Below are 13,737 nucleotides of genomic sequence, written 5' to 3' on the forward strand. Positions count from 1 at the left end.
AATTCAAATTCGAACGAATTATTTTTCTTTTGTTTATTCTAACATACATACGAATTTTTTTCCGACCAGACTGCATAGAAACTTGTCTTTTTTTCCTCTTTTTTCCAATGCGTTACAAGCACTATCACTCATATTGTAAGATTATTATGAGACAAAAGAAACTTTAATATTTACAAAAATTATGGGCCATTCAAGAAACGCATTGCTTGGTTACATCAAATAGCTCATTATATCTGGAAACAGTGATGTTCCTAGCTATGTCTTTGGATACGATTTGGAACTACTTTCAGGTCCTGTTTTATTTGGCTCGTTATATTTTTAAATAATGCTTGTTGGATAGCACACTTTAAACCAATAAAAGATATCATTTTTTTTTTCACTTGGTGTATTATATATTCAAACTCGGCAAGTGATCCTTTTTTTGCCAAGTCTTATGTTAGACAAGCATCAAATTTGCGATTTTTGCTTTCAGTTACATGTAAACCGTCCACTGTACTGAAACATGCCAATGCATCCAATCATTCTGAATTGCATTCTCTTCGACATTAGACAGACATCAATCATTAGCTACTCAGTGTTAAACGTTTCGAACAATATTCTTTTTAAGAAAGGCATGAACTTCCTATCGATATGATGATAGTTTTTTTTTTTTATTTTGTAAAGCCTTTATTAGATTAATTTATTCCTCGTAAATGCTTTAATCTTGTAATAATCAGATTAAAATTTTTGGGATGTTATGGATGTTCATGTAGCCGTATTATTACATATCGTCGCCTGAATGCAAGAACTAGGTAACTTGATTTTTCATATTTTGTGACATTGCCTATTTATTTATTTATTGCACTAAGGAATATGTCTCGTTTTCTTTTACCTATTTGTTATATTGGAAAATAGATGTCGCTGGTATCGTTCGATCAGTTACCTAGTTCTTGCATTACATTTTGTGCGATTTTTGCTATGCTATAAAAGAGGCAACTAAAAAACGCAAATTTCGAGTTACCTAGTTCTTGCATTCACGTGACGATATTACCGTTACTAGTTCCAGTAATTCTTTAAATTGTCGATTAATAAATATTCATAATTTTCCTATATAAGTTTCTTGTTAACTGTTTCCGTATTATCAATTACATTAACTTTTGAATGAACATAATATTACACACTTTTATTCTGAACTTTAAAAAAAAATGGCTTCCATTTCCTTTCCAGGTCATTTTCACTTGCAGCGTCTAATGAAATTTTAACGGTACAAATATTTTGTTACAATCTATCAACATCAATATTGAGATGAAGATCATTAACAAATATTACAAGGTCCTTGCAAGTGGTTAGAGTTCTCAAACACAAAAGAGGTCATTTTTTTAATTTAAAATTCAAAATCGTATCATTTACAGACATTACACAACTTTGCAAAAGAAAGGAGATGCAGTACACCAAATCTTCTGTTTATCTCAGTCACCCATGTGCTTAAATGTTTGATTGGCTTCACTGTCATAAAATTTATCAACTTGCTTATTTTCGAGCTTAGATTTGAGTTCTGACACCACAGCATGCAACTCAATGGATGTAAATGACTTGTAGCTACTGAATGATTCTGTGAAACACTTTAAATACATCGTGAAGTAACCAAAGAGTGCACAAATTAACTGAAAATCGCCACCTTCACTAAAATGGGACCACAGCTTACTGCTGCACTCTTCTCTCCCTTGATATTAGAAGTTCGACTTCGCAGTCTTCGATTTGAACAGTAGGCGTTCATCACACACAGGGTACATTGAAAGACATCGCGTTGGTACATGCCTCAAAATTATGTTCATTCATTCATTCATTTATTTTAATTCCATAGATCTTACATGAGCAATGAAGCTTTACGATATGGAACAAGTCAAAATTTTACAATATTACAATTACAATTTTTACAAACTTTTATAGTTTTACAATTTAGTAATTTTCTACAATTTTTACAATTTTGTGCAATTTTTTACAATATTTTGGCGAGATGTACTGAGATGAGGTGAGGTCCGAGGATTCGCCAAAATATTACCCGGAATTTGCCTTTTGGTTGGGGAAAATCTCGGAAAAACCCAACCAGGTAATCAAATCAAAGGGGGGTAATCAAATCATAGGGGTTGATGCCAAGGACTCGCCATAGACCATCCGGCTTCAGTCCCACGTCTGTGGAAAACCTCGGAAGAAACCATTCAATGAGACCAAAGAGGGATCCAACCCAAGCCCAAACGCAGCTCTGGATCAGCAGCCCAGCGAGTCTGCCGACTGAGCTACATCGATAGCTCTACTAAAAGTATACAATACATAGCCAATCAGATTATTAAATTTACAAACGCAAACAATCATTCATCAGTTGAGCTTTATGTATAATACAAAACAAGTAAGTTAATTAAATTTAAGGCATAAACAATTGAACCAGTTGTGATATACAGTAATTGATAATACATACCATGCAAACTACTTCAAATTACAAACATAAACAATTTATCAATAGAGCTATATAGATTACTATTCAATTTAAAGCATATACAATTCATCGGCCAAAACTATACAAACATATACAATACAAAGTAGCTTCATGTCAAGGAAGTCAAAAATGTTTTAATTGTTTTGGACGAAGATGAAAATTAATTACATACCATTATCACAAATGTCTGAATATCAAGAAATGTGAAAACTGTGACTGTAGATATCAAACAGTTATTTAAAATATGGCACTTGCTGTCCGCCATCAGTATGTTCTTGTTTGCTGCCAACATCTTCTGACACAGAAATGTTTTTTTCCATAATTAACTGCAGCATTATGAGCTGCATATGCTGCGACTTGAGATCATTGGAAACCGTTTCTAGTTAAAATTGTTGAGATGGATTTGGTGATCACTTAAGTAGATTCATCTGTGTCTTGATAATAGTGTAAAACGCCGAGACTAACTCCAGTTTTGGGGTTGAAATATTTTAAAGATACAGTGAGACGAGTTACGGCTACTAAATCAGATGATGAAAATGAACTGGATGTGGTCACAGCCTACTATATACAGTCGCGAAGCTTGAGGTGATTTTTTGCAAATCTCATGATAAAGCACTCCAAGCGGTTAGCAACTGGAAACAATAGACTGTCCACAGCGTTGCTTACGGTCCACGGTCGACTTTGGACTGTGTCGTATTTCCATCGAGCGCTAGCTCGTTGCGTATTTCACATTGATGCTTGTGAAATGTTCGTTATTTGTTGTAATGAACATTTTAATGGCTAAAATACAATAATTGTAATAATAATATTTTACTAGAAATGCAGAAAAATTAAGTTTGTTTTAATGAAATTTATTGATCATGTTTTATTTTCAATTCTGGTGGGATTATTATTGCTTAGACCTACCTTTTTTTTTTAAGGATATGTTTTCAATTCTAGCTGTTTATTTTGTTGTTATTTTTATTTGTTACTTTACTAGCGACGTAGAAAAAGTCTGTTACAATAAAATTTATTGATCACGTTTTATTTTCAATTCTGGTGTGATTATTATTGCTTAGCCTCATCCCGCTTTGTTAACTACGTAAACTTACACTACAAGTACCGTTACACATAAGTTACTCCATTAATTAATATTTCCGTTATTATTGTTATAAAGGGAAATGCAAATTAATATTTATTGGTTTCATAGTTAATTATCGCTATAATCTTGAATGAGTGAAGCAATTATAGTAAATTTCGGTTCGTTTTGCACAAACAAAAATAATATTAACCTATTTGTTGCAGGTATCTTCGAGGTGGAATTTAATATACTTCATTAAAATAATAATAAATTAACTTTATGCATTTAATATTTCAATAATGGAAGGAAGGTGTTAATTTTTCCAAAAGAACACGACAACGAAAGTGTAACATATTTTGTCGTCTACTAGGAGAGAGATCTGCGATGATGAGGCGATAGTAGCGATCCTAGTGGTGGGCAACTAACCATGTTTGCATTTTTACTACATATTGAGCTTCGCGACTGTATATAGTAGACTGTGATGTGGTCAAGTTGAGCAGTGGAAACATAACAATAATCGGTAATTTGATAGAAGACGGGCACTTGATTGAATATAGTAAGTATTACCAACTTTTTTATTTCAGAGTTAAATGTTAGTGATCTTTTAGTGACTTTTACATGTTAGTTCTAGGTTTTTATACTAGGTGTCGCCGTGATTTTCTTTTCATTTGATTGGTTATAGTTGTCATTTGTTCTAGAATTTTCATTTATTTTGAATGGATAATGACGTTATCAGTTGTTCTTGGTTGTTTGAAGTGAGTGGTGTTATGTTGTGTCTGATGGCTAAAGCTATTGAAAGTTTGTCATTATATGATTTACGTGATTTTCTTTCGATTTGATTGCTTATAGTTGTAATTTATTCTAGAATTTTCATTAATTTTAATGGGTAATGACGTTGTCAGTTCTTGGTTTGACGTGAGTGATGTTACATTGTAGATTTGTCTGCATTTGTCGAATGCGCATCATCATGCTTACGAAAAGTCACTTTTCAGTGTCAATAATCTATTTTTTGTGCACAAGGTTGGAATTTTGAAGTAAGAGGGAAAGGAAGGAATCCGTCTTCTGAAATCATTTACTAAATTTTGTGACGATTTGGGTTTAGTTCTTTCGCTGGTGAATAAGGATTGTGTTGAATGATGAGGAGAAAACTGTTTTTCTGTGGTTTAAAGGAATTATTTACTCAATTTTCTGTACATGTTAAGGTGTAATAAGTGTTCGAAGAGAATTTCATTCAGTGTAAAGACGTGGTTTATGCAAAGTTGACTGTACGACAAAGTGTTGGTTTAGTTCTGTGTTGCTTACATGGTTTAGGTTAGATTGCCTTAAAGCCTGTGCCATTTATACTGGAAGTGAAGTGGTTTGACGATGAAGACGTCATGAGAATTGAATTTTATTTGATAAGGTGATAAATTATTTTGTTTTGTTTTGTGTTTTAGTCACTTTTGGGGGTAAAGTGCGGACAAAAACTGCCAGAAAAGTACTACTAACTATGAAGTTCGAATGCCACGAAACGCCAAAAGAATCAAAGGAAAAAAATTTAATATATTTTCATTCTTTTGGAGGGCTTGTTCTTCTTTAAAAATATGAATAAATATTTGATTTTTCATCTTTGATTTTGCGATGTTTGGTGACATTTGGACTTCATAGTTGGCAAAACGGTTTTTGGTAGTTTTCGTCAGCCATGTTGGATTTTGCCCGTCTTCTATCAAATTACCGAATAATCAATACAGACCATTAAACAATATAATATATATCTAACTGAATATATAAACGAAGAGTTACAAATATGTATAATAAGATTAACATGAATTAACAAAGGCGTACATAATGAGAAATAACAATAATAAATCAAATAAATACTCAGATAATACTTAATGATCTCCAATTAACACAATGTGTTGTATTGTCCTACTTCTGGCACGAAGCCATATCAAATCTAAACTCGGCCAATAACAATCTATCAGCATACATGTGTATAATATTTATCCATTACCAACATATCATATTCCGCGCAGGCCATTTCAGATTCAGATCTCACACTACGCGCTTCATTTACCACAGTTGGAGACACTGCAATCACTCTCCCACTCCACATCAAATTACGTCACAACGACGAAATATGGCCGCCTTCTTCATTCAAGCAGGACGATTTTCCTATATAAGTAAGGTACCACAGCTCTCCCAGTGATCACATCGACTTTCTACTACTCCATACTACAAATATAAGGTAGGTGATGTTTTATTACTGTACTGCCGGTATAGCAAATTAAAAACAAACACTGAAAATACCTTAGTTTTGTAGTGTGTATAAAATAGTAGTATAAACTCGATGTGATCACTGGGAGAACCATATTCCGTCCTTGTGACGTTATTTGAGGTGGAGTGGGAGAATGATTGCAGTGTCGCCAACTGTGGTAACCATTCATATTATCTTACAAACCTAACAAAATCTAATCTAATCAAACCTAACCTAACGTACTACACACTTATTGTAACATTCCTAACATTTAGCACACCTGTTGTAACATTCCTCACAGTTTCATTTCGTTTGCCGATATTGGCATCCCTGCTACGCCTATAGCCTGCCGTCTGCTGGAACTCAAAAGTCATCTAGTGGAAATGAGGTGAAACTGCGACTCTCTTAATTACGTTTCCGAAGTTGTTTCTGTGTTATCTGCAAGCATTATTGTGTCATTGTAGTGATAATTGCATCTATATTGTACAATAAAAATTGAAATGTGTCGTGGCAGAGATAAAAGTGTTCTAAATTGATTTCCAGCGCCGCAATCCCAGTGATGAAGTGTGAATATTCGTTAGGAGTCCGTTGGAAGTGGTAGTACGGTACTAAAACTTGACCCTAAGGTATTTTCAGTGTTTCTTTTTAATTCTCTATATTGGCCGTACCAAAAGGAAGATTACTCAAGCTATACCGCATGCAAAAACTGACAATATTCATAGGTAAAAACGTACTTCTATAACGTATTAATATTAAAATGAACCAGAGTTGATGGAAATCCTCATGTCTTCGCCGTGCAGAATGTACAATAGGATATAATATTAATAAGTGTATCACGTTAGACTGTAGGATATACGATTGCAATAATAATTTAGTGTTCTGAAATTCTTCAACTATGATCAAGTGAGCTGTGACCACAAAGCCAATCCAAAAATAGTACAACGGCGAAAACATGAAGATTCCATCAAATCTTGTTCATTTAAATATTAATACGTTATAGAGGTACGTTTTTACCTATGAATATTGTCAGTTTTTGCATGCCTTCTGGGGTATTATCTAATTACAATTCATGTCATTCACCATTTTATTTTACAAGACATTTCACTTTTTAAGGTGGACGCAGGCTATACTTTGTAGTTTGCAATTCATTTAATATTTCAGATTTGTCTAGTAATGTCATAAAATAATGTTATAAATTTCAATCAAAGACCAACTATCTGCAAATGTTTATTTGCTACATGAATATAAGGTATATAAACGTTTTCGCCTAGTGGGACATCATCAGATATATTAAAATTATGTGACCTGAGTTTAGATTAAATTAGATTTATAAAAGCAAATACGAGCACTGTGTAATACATGGTGATAAAATTTTCATGAGTTATATGTATACTACTTGTAACAAGAAATAAGATCAAATGATGAATTTCAAAGTAGTGTAAATTCAAATATGGTTAAAATTGGATTGTGTGTACATATAACTCATGTTACATTATAATACATATTCATCAAATAATATTATGCAAAAACATAAAATTTACATTGTCATGAGTTAAAAGTGTTAAAATTGTTAAAACAGGTATTTACCTTCGACAGACGGCCCGTTTCGACGCTATGTGTCGTCGTCTTCAGTGTCTCTTGAACCACTGGTGATCTTAACTCTGCGATGTGCAGTTGTCGATGGTAGGGGTGGGGGTGTGTTGCTCCTATGGTGGGGGTTTGCTGTTTGTATGTTATGATGTATTATGACGTCAAATAATGTGTGTGTATCGAACTGTAGTTGTGTGTTAAGTATATATTGTGGGTGTGCTATTGTATTCTTATATATTTCGTACTGTTCTAGGATGTTTAACTGTAAGATTTTTAACGTATGACAAAGTAAATTTATGTTTTTAACAAAGTGTTAACGAGAACTTTAATCAATGAATATTATGCAAATTATGATCATGTTAAAATCAAATGAATAAATGGATAAAGTCTAGGGTTAAAAGTTATTCAATGTTTAGAAAATGACACGTCTTTGAGAACTGTGTATCATACCGAAGTTTGCAGTAACCAATGTTGTAGGTTGATTGTATTGTGCGTATAAATTATCATTCATATACTGTAAACAAAGAAGTATGATTTATTTAAACAAATTATGAGCATTATTTAGTGATCAAATGGGATAGAAGTCTATTTTGGTTTTGGAGATATGAAAAAGTGTTAAGATTACTTACGAGTACTTTGCTTGGTTATAATCTAAATGTTGTTTAGTTTCGATGCAAATAGTGGTTATTCTTGATCCTTTAGATCTAAATAATCTTTCTTTTATAATGCATATCGTTGATGAATTACTGTGTTTAATTAAGGAAAACTGTGTGTATATGGAAGAATTCTGTAAAAACAAGAAATGGTGCCATTAATATTTCAATCAATTTGAACTATTTTAAGAGAAAAGTAATGTGAGAATGAATAATTAATTCTACGAAGGCGAATATGGGGATATTAATTTGTATAATGTTGTATTAATAACGGTTTTCAATTTACTTACGTACGTATATGTCTCGGTGTATGTGGGAGTGTTTTTTACAGTATATGAATGATAATTTATACGCACATTACAATCAACCTACAACATCGGTTACTGCAAACTTCGGTGTGATACAGAGTTCTCAAAGACGTGTCATTTTCTAAACATTGAATAACTTTTAACCCAAGACTTTATCCATTTATTCATTTGATTTTAACATGATCATAATTTGCATAATATTATTTGATAAATATGTATTATAATGTAACATGAGTTATATGTACACACAATCCAATTTTAATCATATTTGAATTTACACTACTTTGAAATTCATCATTTTATCTTATTTCTTGTTACAATTAGTATACATATAACTCATGAAAATTTTATCACCATGTATTACACACTGCTCATATTTGCTTTTATAAATCTAATTTAATCTAAACTCAGATCACATAATTTTAATATATCTGATGATGCCCCACAAGGCGAAAACGTTTATATACCTTATATTCTTGTAGCAAATAAACATTTGCAGATAGTTGTGTCTTTGATTGAAATTTATAACATTATTTTATGATATACTTTGTATGTTGTATTATGCACTACTTAAAGGCGCTTGCAGAAATGGCATAATTCTTGCAGATCGTTGAAATAGGGTTTAATTCTGTTATGTGACAAATTTAATTGTAATGTGCGGTATTCTTTTAAGTAAGGCAAAATAAGCAAAAACGTCCTTAGTTTTTCTATGTCGAAATTTAAATGTGGCCTCATGGAAATTGAGAGTTGATTTTAAGTTGTTCACATTCAATAGAAATTCCGTGTATGATTAAGTACACTTTGGATCAAAATCATTGTGTAGCTCCTAAGAAGTGGACATTTTGTACTTCTTTTAGAGATAACCGAAGAAATAGATATACAATTAAGGTGAAACTAGTGCTGAGGTAGTTCCTGTGATTTCAGAAGTGAAAATCGTTCAATTTGTAAGGGATTGTTTTGTGGAGATGCAGTTGATCGTATATGCAAGCCTAAAATAACTAAACCTAACCTGTTACAGATTCTTATATCCAAGGTGTAGGGTAGAGTGGTCCACAATGAGACATGTTCTACAATTAGACATTCCCTATGAAATATGAATGATTTAGCCGACAAGTGTCTCACACTTATGGCAGCCTACATGCACTACAAGGCAGTAATTTTCAAGATATTGAATGAATCATCTTCGACATACTAATCTTAGTAAACATTTCGCGATTTTCCAGTGTGTATGTAAATTTTTTACCTCAGCAATTGAAGTGTCTAGTTGCCTGTTCAGTCAGGCAAGAAAAATGTGATTTATTTCAGGTCAAGTACATATTTATTTACTACAAATTACCGTAATTAGAAGCACCTAACTTGTCTTAGGAAGTTTATTACGACCTGTTACATTGTAAGAAATAATGTGGGGCAGAGTGAGACACTGCTAAATTGCTGTCTCCTTGTGGACAACGTTAATGCGGTAAAAGTATGTATAATTACGTATTTGATGTTCCAGAAACGGCTAAACATCGTAAAATTAAAATACAGAAAAGGTCCTTGACAGTGGAAAGTGTGAAATATGCTGTAAAACTTGTTCTAGAAAAAAACATCAGCATTTATAGGGCAGCAGTTAGATATGATTGTCATTCCAGACAGAGGCATGCTATCTTAAGAAAACTCCCATAAAAACAAGAGCTGGAAAGGAGACAAAGAAAGAATTAGAACAGTAAAAGAAGAATGTAATGAAGAAGAAAAAAAGCTACACAGAAAATACCTGATCCCTCTGAAGAGATGGCTGTAGCAAATTCTGACCATTCATCTTCTGGAAATGACTTTGAAGTTGAACATTCTCTATCACCAATGGACCAACAACCCAAGAAGCAGATATGAATGACTTTGCTCTTGTAAAATTTCAAGTTAATGAGAAAAATTTATTTTATGTTGGAAAAGTGCTCTCTCGTAGCACTAAGGTTACAATGTTTCATTTCCAAGGAGAAGTGCTAAAATAGGGGACAGTTTCATTTTTCCAGAAGTGCCAAATGAAGTATTGGTTAATGAAACTGAAATTACAATGATTTTGCCAAAGCCACCAACTTATGGTCAGACAAAACGGCAGCATCGAGTTTGCTGGTAACATTCAATGACTTCCTCACACATAAACTGACTATGTAGCCTATGATACTCATCTCGTGTTTGTAGAAGTCATATATATGTCACTTCTTTGATATCATTATTATATTAATCCATCAGAAAATAGTGTCTCATTGTGGAACTGTCACTGTCTCAAGGTGGAACACCATGGTGCACTACGAGACATTTTGCCACTTTGTACAAATCAGCTTGTAATCTGAAAATCATTATCATTAGCACAAATTTTTAAGATAAATTATAAAATGTAATAATGCTCGAACATTGTTCACAGATAAATGTCAATATCCACTGCAAATATAAATGTAAAAAAAATTAACAAATTTTGCTGTCTCAAGGTGGACACTGTCCCCTATACGCGGATTATGAAGGGAACTACTTCAGCGCAAGTTTAGCCACTAACGTACTGTTCATTGTGATGAACGATAATTATATCTTCCCGGCGAAATATGCACGAATAGAAATTGAAACAAGTTGGAAGTTGATTTGTGTTTCAAATTCTTCATATTTGGATACACTCTTTTAACACATATAATCACTGATGAACGTTATTGAACAAGTAATAACTACTTCACTGTATTAATATTATAAATGTTGGTGGTAAATTACTTGATTAACTTATTTTACGATTTTTAGTTTTATTACAGATTTCCCTTATCTTAGTTGGAGTTGAACCCCTAGCTTTCGTCTCGTAGACAAGCATCATATCACTGAGCTACAACGGAACTTACTGAAGATCCGTATAAAATTGGAACATAAGAAGTAATCGTTTATTACTTTTTAATAATTGGACTGAAATGAACTAGATGGAAACACTGAATTTCAGATAAGTCTTTCTCTATAAATAATTCTTTCAGTTATCGCAGAATGGCTCAACTGCCTAACCTAGAAGGTCAGTCGCGAGAGATTGTGTAATGAACTGAGGATGTTTGTATCAGTGCTTATCACCAGCGGTTCAAAGTAGGCTTTGTGCTACATTTTTTATTTAAGTGACAAAATCTTTCCTAATAAGGAACCAAAAAAACTGTGTAAAATTTAGTGCTTAAGCCCCGTAACACCCCGTCTTACTTTGTGTATAATACTTGCTCTACATTGTACACAGATAAATGTCAATATTCACTGCAAACATTAATGTAAAAAAATTATCATATTTTCCTGTTTCAAGGTGGACCACTCTCCCCTACTGTTAAATATAAACACAATTCCCCAGGTACATTAACTGTACCTGATAAATTGAAGGAAACAAATTTAGATATTTTGGGTACGAACAGTATGAAACAAAAATATTATATAATACGCAATTGACTTTTAAATGTGGCGTAATATAATATTTACGACAAAATTAATGTCGTAAGAAAAACAATTTGAATGTAATCGCCATAATGGCCTGAAAAAGTTAGCTTTTAACAATATATCTGTGTTGTGAAACAGGGTACATTGTTTGGGCTTATTAGTGACTCATAGTGAAATCATTGCTGTGGTAATATCGTAGTTTAATTATCTCTTATTGCTGTTAACTCTTATACAATCCAAAGCATGCCAGTACTGTAATGCAAGGGCGAAAGAAACTGATGTCAAAAGATTGTGTCTTGTTTCGAATGGTTCACTCTTTTTGTCTGCGTAGAGTTTATAATGTTGTGCATGTGTTTGTCAATGTGGAAATAACAACAGGGGCCTGTTTCACAATGTTTACAAGCTTTGTAAATTGTAAACTTTGCTTGTAGATTGTAAACTTCTGTTTCACAATCTTTGTTTGTAATGTTGAACTTTACAAAGAAAATCAAATCTTTACAAATTAAATTTTGCTCACTTTACAAGCATTCTGTTTCACAATGAAGGGTAATTTTACAAACGTGTAGACTTCACTTGTAAAGTTAGCACATTTTTCTACAATAGCTCTGAGATGTGTAAAGTTTGATATTGCAACAAATTCTGAATAAGTACAATAAAGATATGTGTTCGCGTAGGCTTCCGCGGCTGGTGTACATGGTGTGTGGATAAGCTTCAGGGCTTCTACCGCGTTGTCTTGGTGTTATTGGCTGACGTTTCGACTGCTGTGTCGTGGCCATCTTCAGAGCAGTTGTTGGATAAGGAAATAGTCTGCCAGCTCGTATATATATATATATATATATATATATATATATATATATAGTAGTCTCGATGGGGGGGAGTACTTGCTCTGATAGGTCGTAGGTTCTCCTTCTGGCATCTGATTGGTCCTACGTTGTCCAGTCCGGTTGAGGTCTGTGTGAAGGCGAGTATTCATATTAAATACTGGCCCTCATAAGGTCCGAAAGAGTGACCTTGATACCGTGCCCGATGTCCGGATGAAGGGGGGGGGCGCCGCGTACATGTGGAAACCTGGTTTCTCGTTCCTAAGTATAGGTCGTAGGTTCTCCTTCTGGCATCTGCTTGGTCCTACGTGGTCCAATCCGGTTGGATTCTGTGTGAAGGGGAGTATTCATATTAAATGCTGGCCCTCATAAGGTCCGAAAGAGTGACCTTGATACCAATCCGGTTGGAGTCTGTGTGAAGGGGAGTATTCATATTAAATACTGGCCCTCATAAAGTCCGAAAGAGTGACGTAAGTAAGATATATTTATTAGATTAATTTTTGAGAAACTGGGTAATATTAAGAATTAAACTAGAGCAGTTTTGATGTTATTAAGTAGTTCTAATGACTCAAATGAAGATATTGAATTTAGGCCTAATCAAACAATGACTTATACGTAAAATTTTCCGGCCAAGAATTAATAATACGTTCGTATCATTGTATGAATTTAATGAAAGGTTTCGAATGAGTCCCGCGCTATACTTCAGAATACCGCATGAGTATGTATATACGAAGACTGTATTTAATAAATAATAATCGCACTTAAAAAAGAAGTTCCCTGCACCAAAAATAAATTAATTCAATAATACAATAGACAGGTTTTTGATTACCAAAATGTTATTTACTGCAGCACATAACTTTTATGCTGCTGGGATCACTAATGTTTGTGAGGTTATGGATGTAAAATTAATAAATACTGATAGATCAACACAAAAACATGAACCTGATTTTGTGGTAGACATTGTAATTATTTCATCAATTGCATATTTGTACGCGGACCATAAATGTTGTTTACTTATGTGACTGAATTTGGCACTTACTTTGGTCATTTAAGTAATAGACGTATTGGTATACTCGACCAATCACATCACATGAAACTCCATTGTCGCCAATATATAAAAATCTAAATACTTTTAATTTTTTTAAACAATACTTTACATTTTCTGTTGGTGAAATA

The 13,737-nt window shown here is 33.2% G+C and overlaps 1 protein-coding gene across 3 annotated transcripts in view; it reads left to right on the top strand.

Annotated features, from left to right (window-relative positions):
• The first annotated feature begins 5,541 nt into the window (after positions 1 to 5,541).
• The window catches only part of LOC138692909 (zinc finger protein ZFP2-like), a 126,962-nt gene continuing 118,766 nt past the window's right edge, over positions 5,542 to 13,737 (top strand). For 2 of the 3 annotated variants that reach the window (XM_069816251.1, XM_069816246.1), the window contains exon 1: positions 5,542 to 5,760. The gene's annotated coding sequence lies outside the window, so the exon portion shown is untranslated. Of the gene's footprint in view, positions 5,761 to 6,684; positions 6,772 to 13,737 lie in introns of those variants that run through there. The other variant, XM_069816245.1, reaches the window with a different exon arrangement.

The sequence above is a fragment of the Periplaneta americana genome, chromosome 17, assembly GCF_040183065.1.
Source record: "Periplaneta americana isolate PAMFEO1 chromosome 17, P.americana_PAMFEO1_priV1, whole genome shotgun sequence".
Taxonomy (NCBI): domain Eukaryota; kingdom Metazoa; phylum Arthropoda; class Insecta; order Blattodea; family Blattidae; genus Periplaneta; species Periplaneta americana.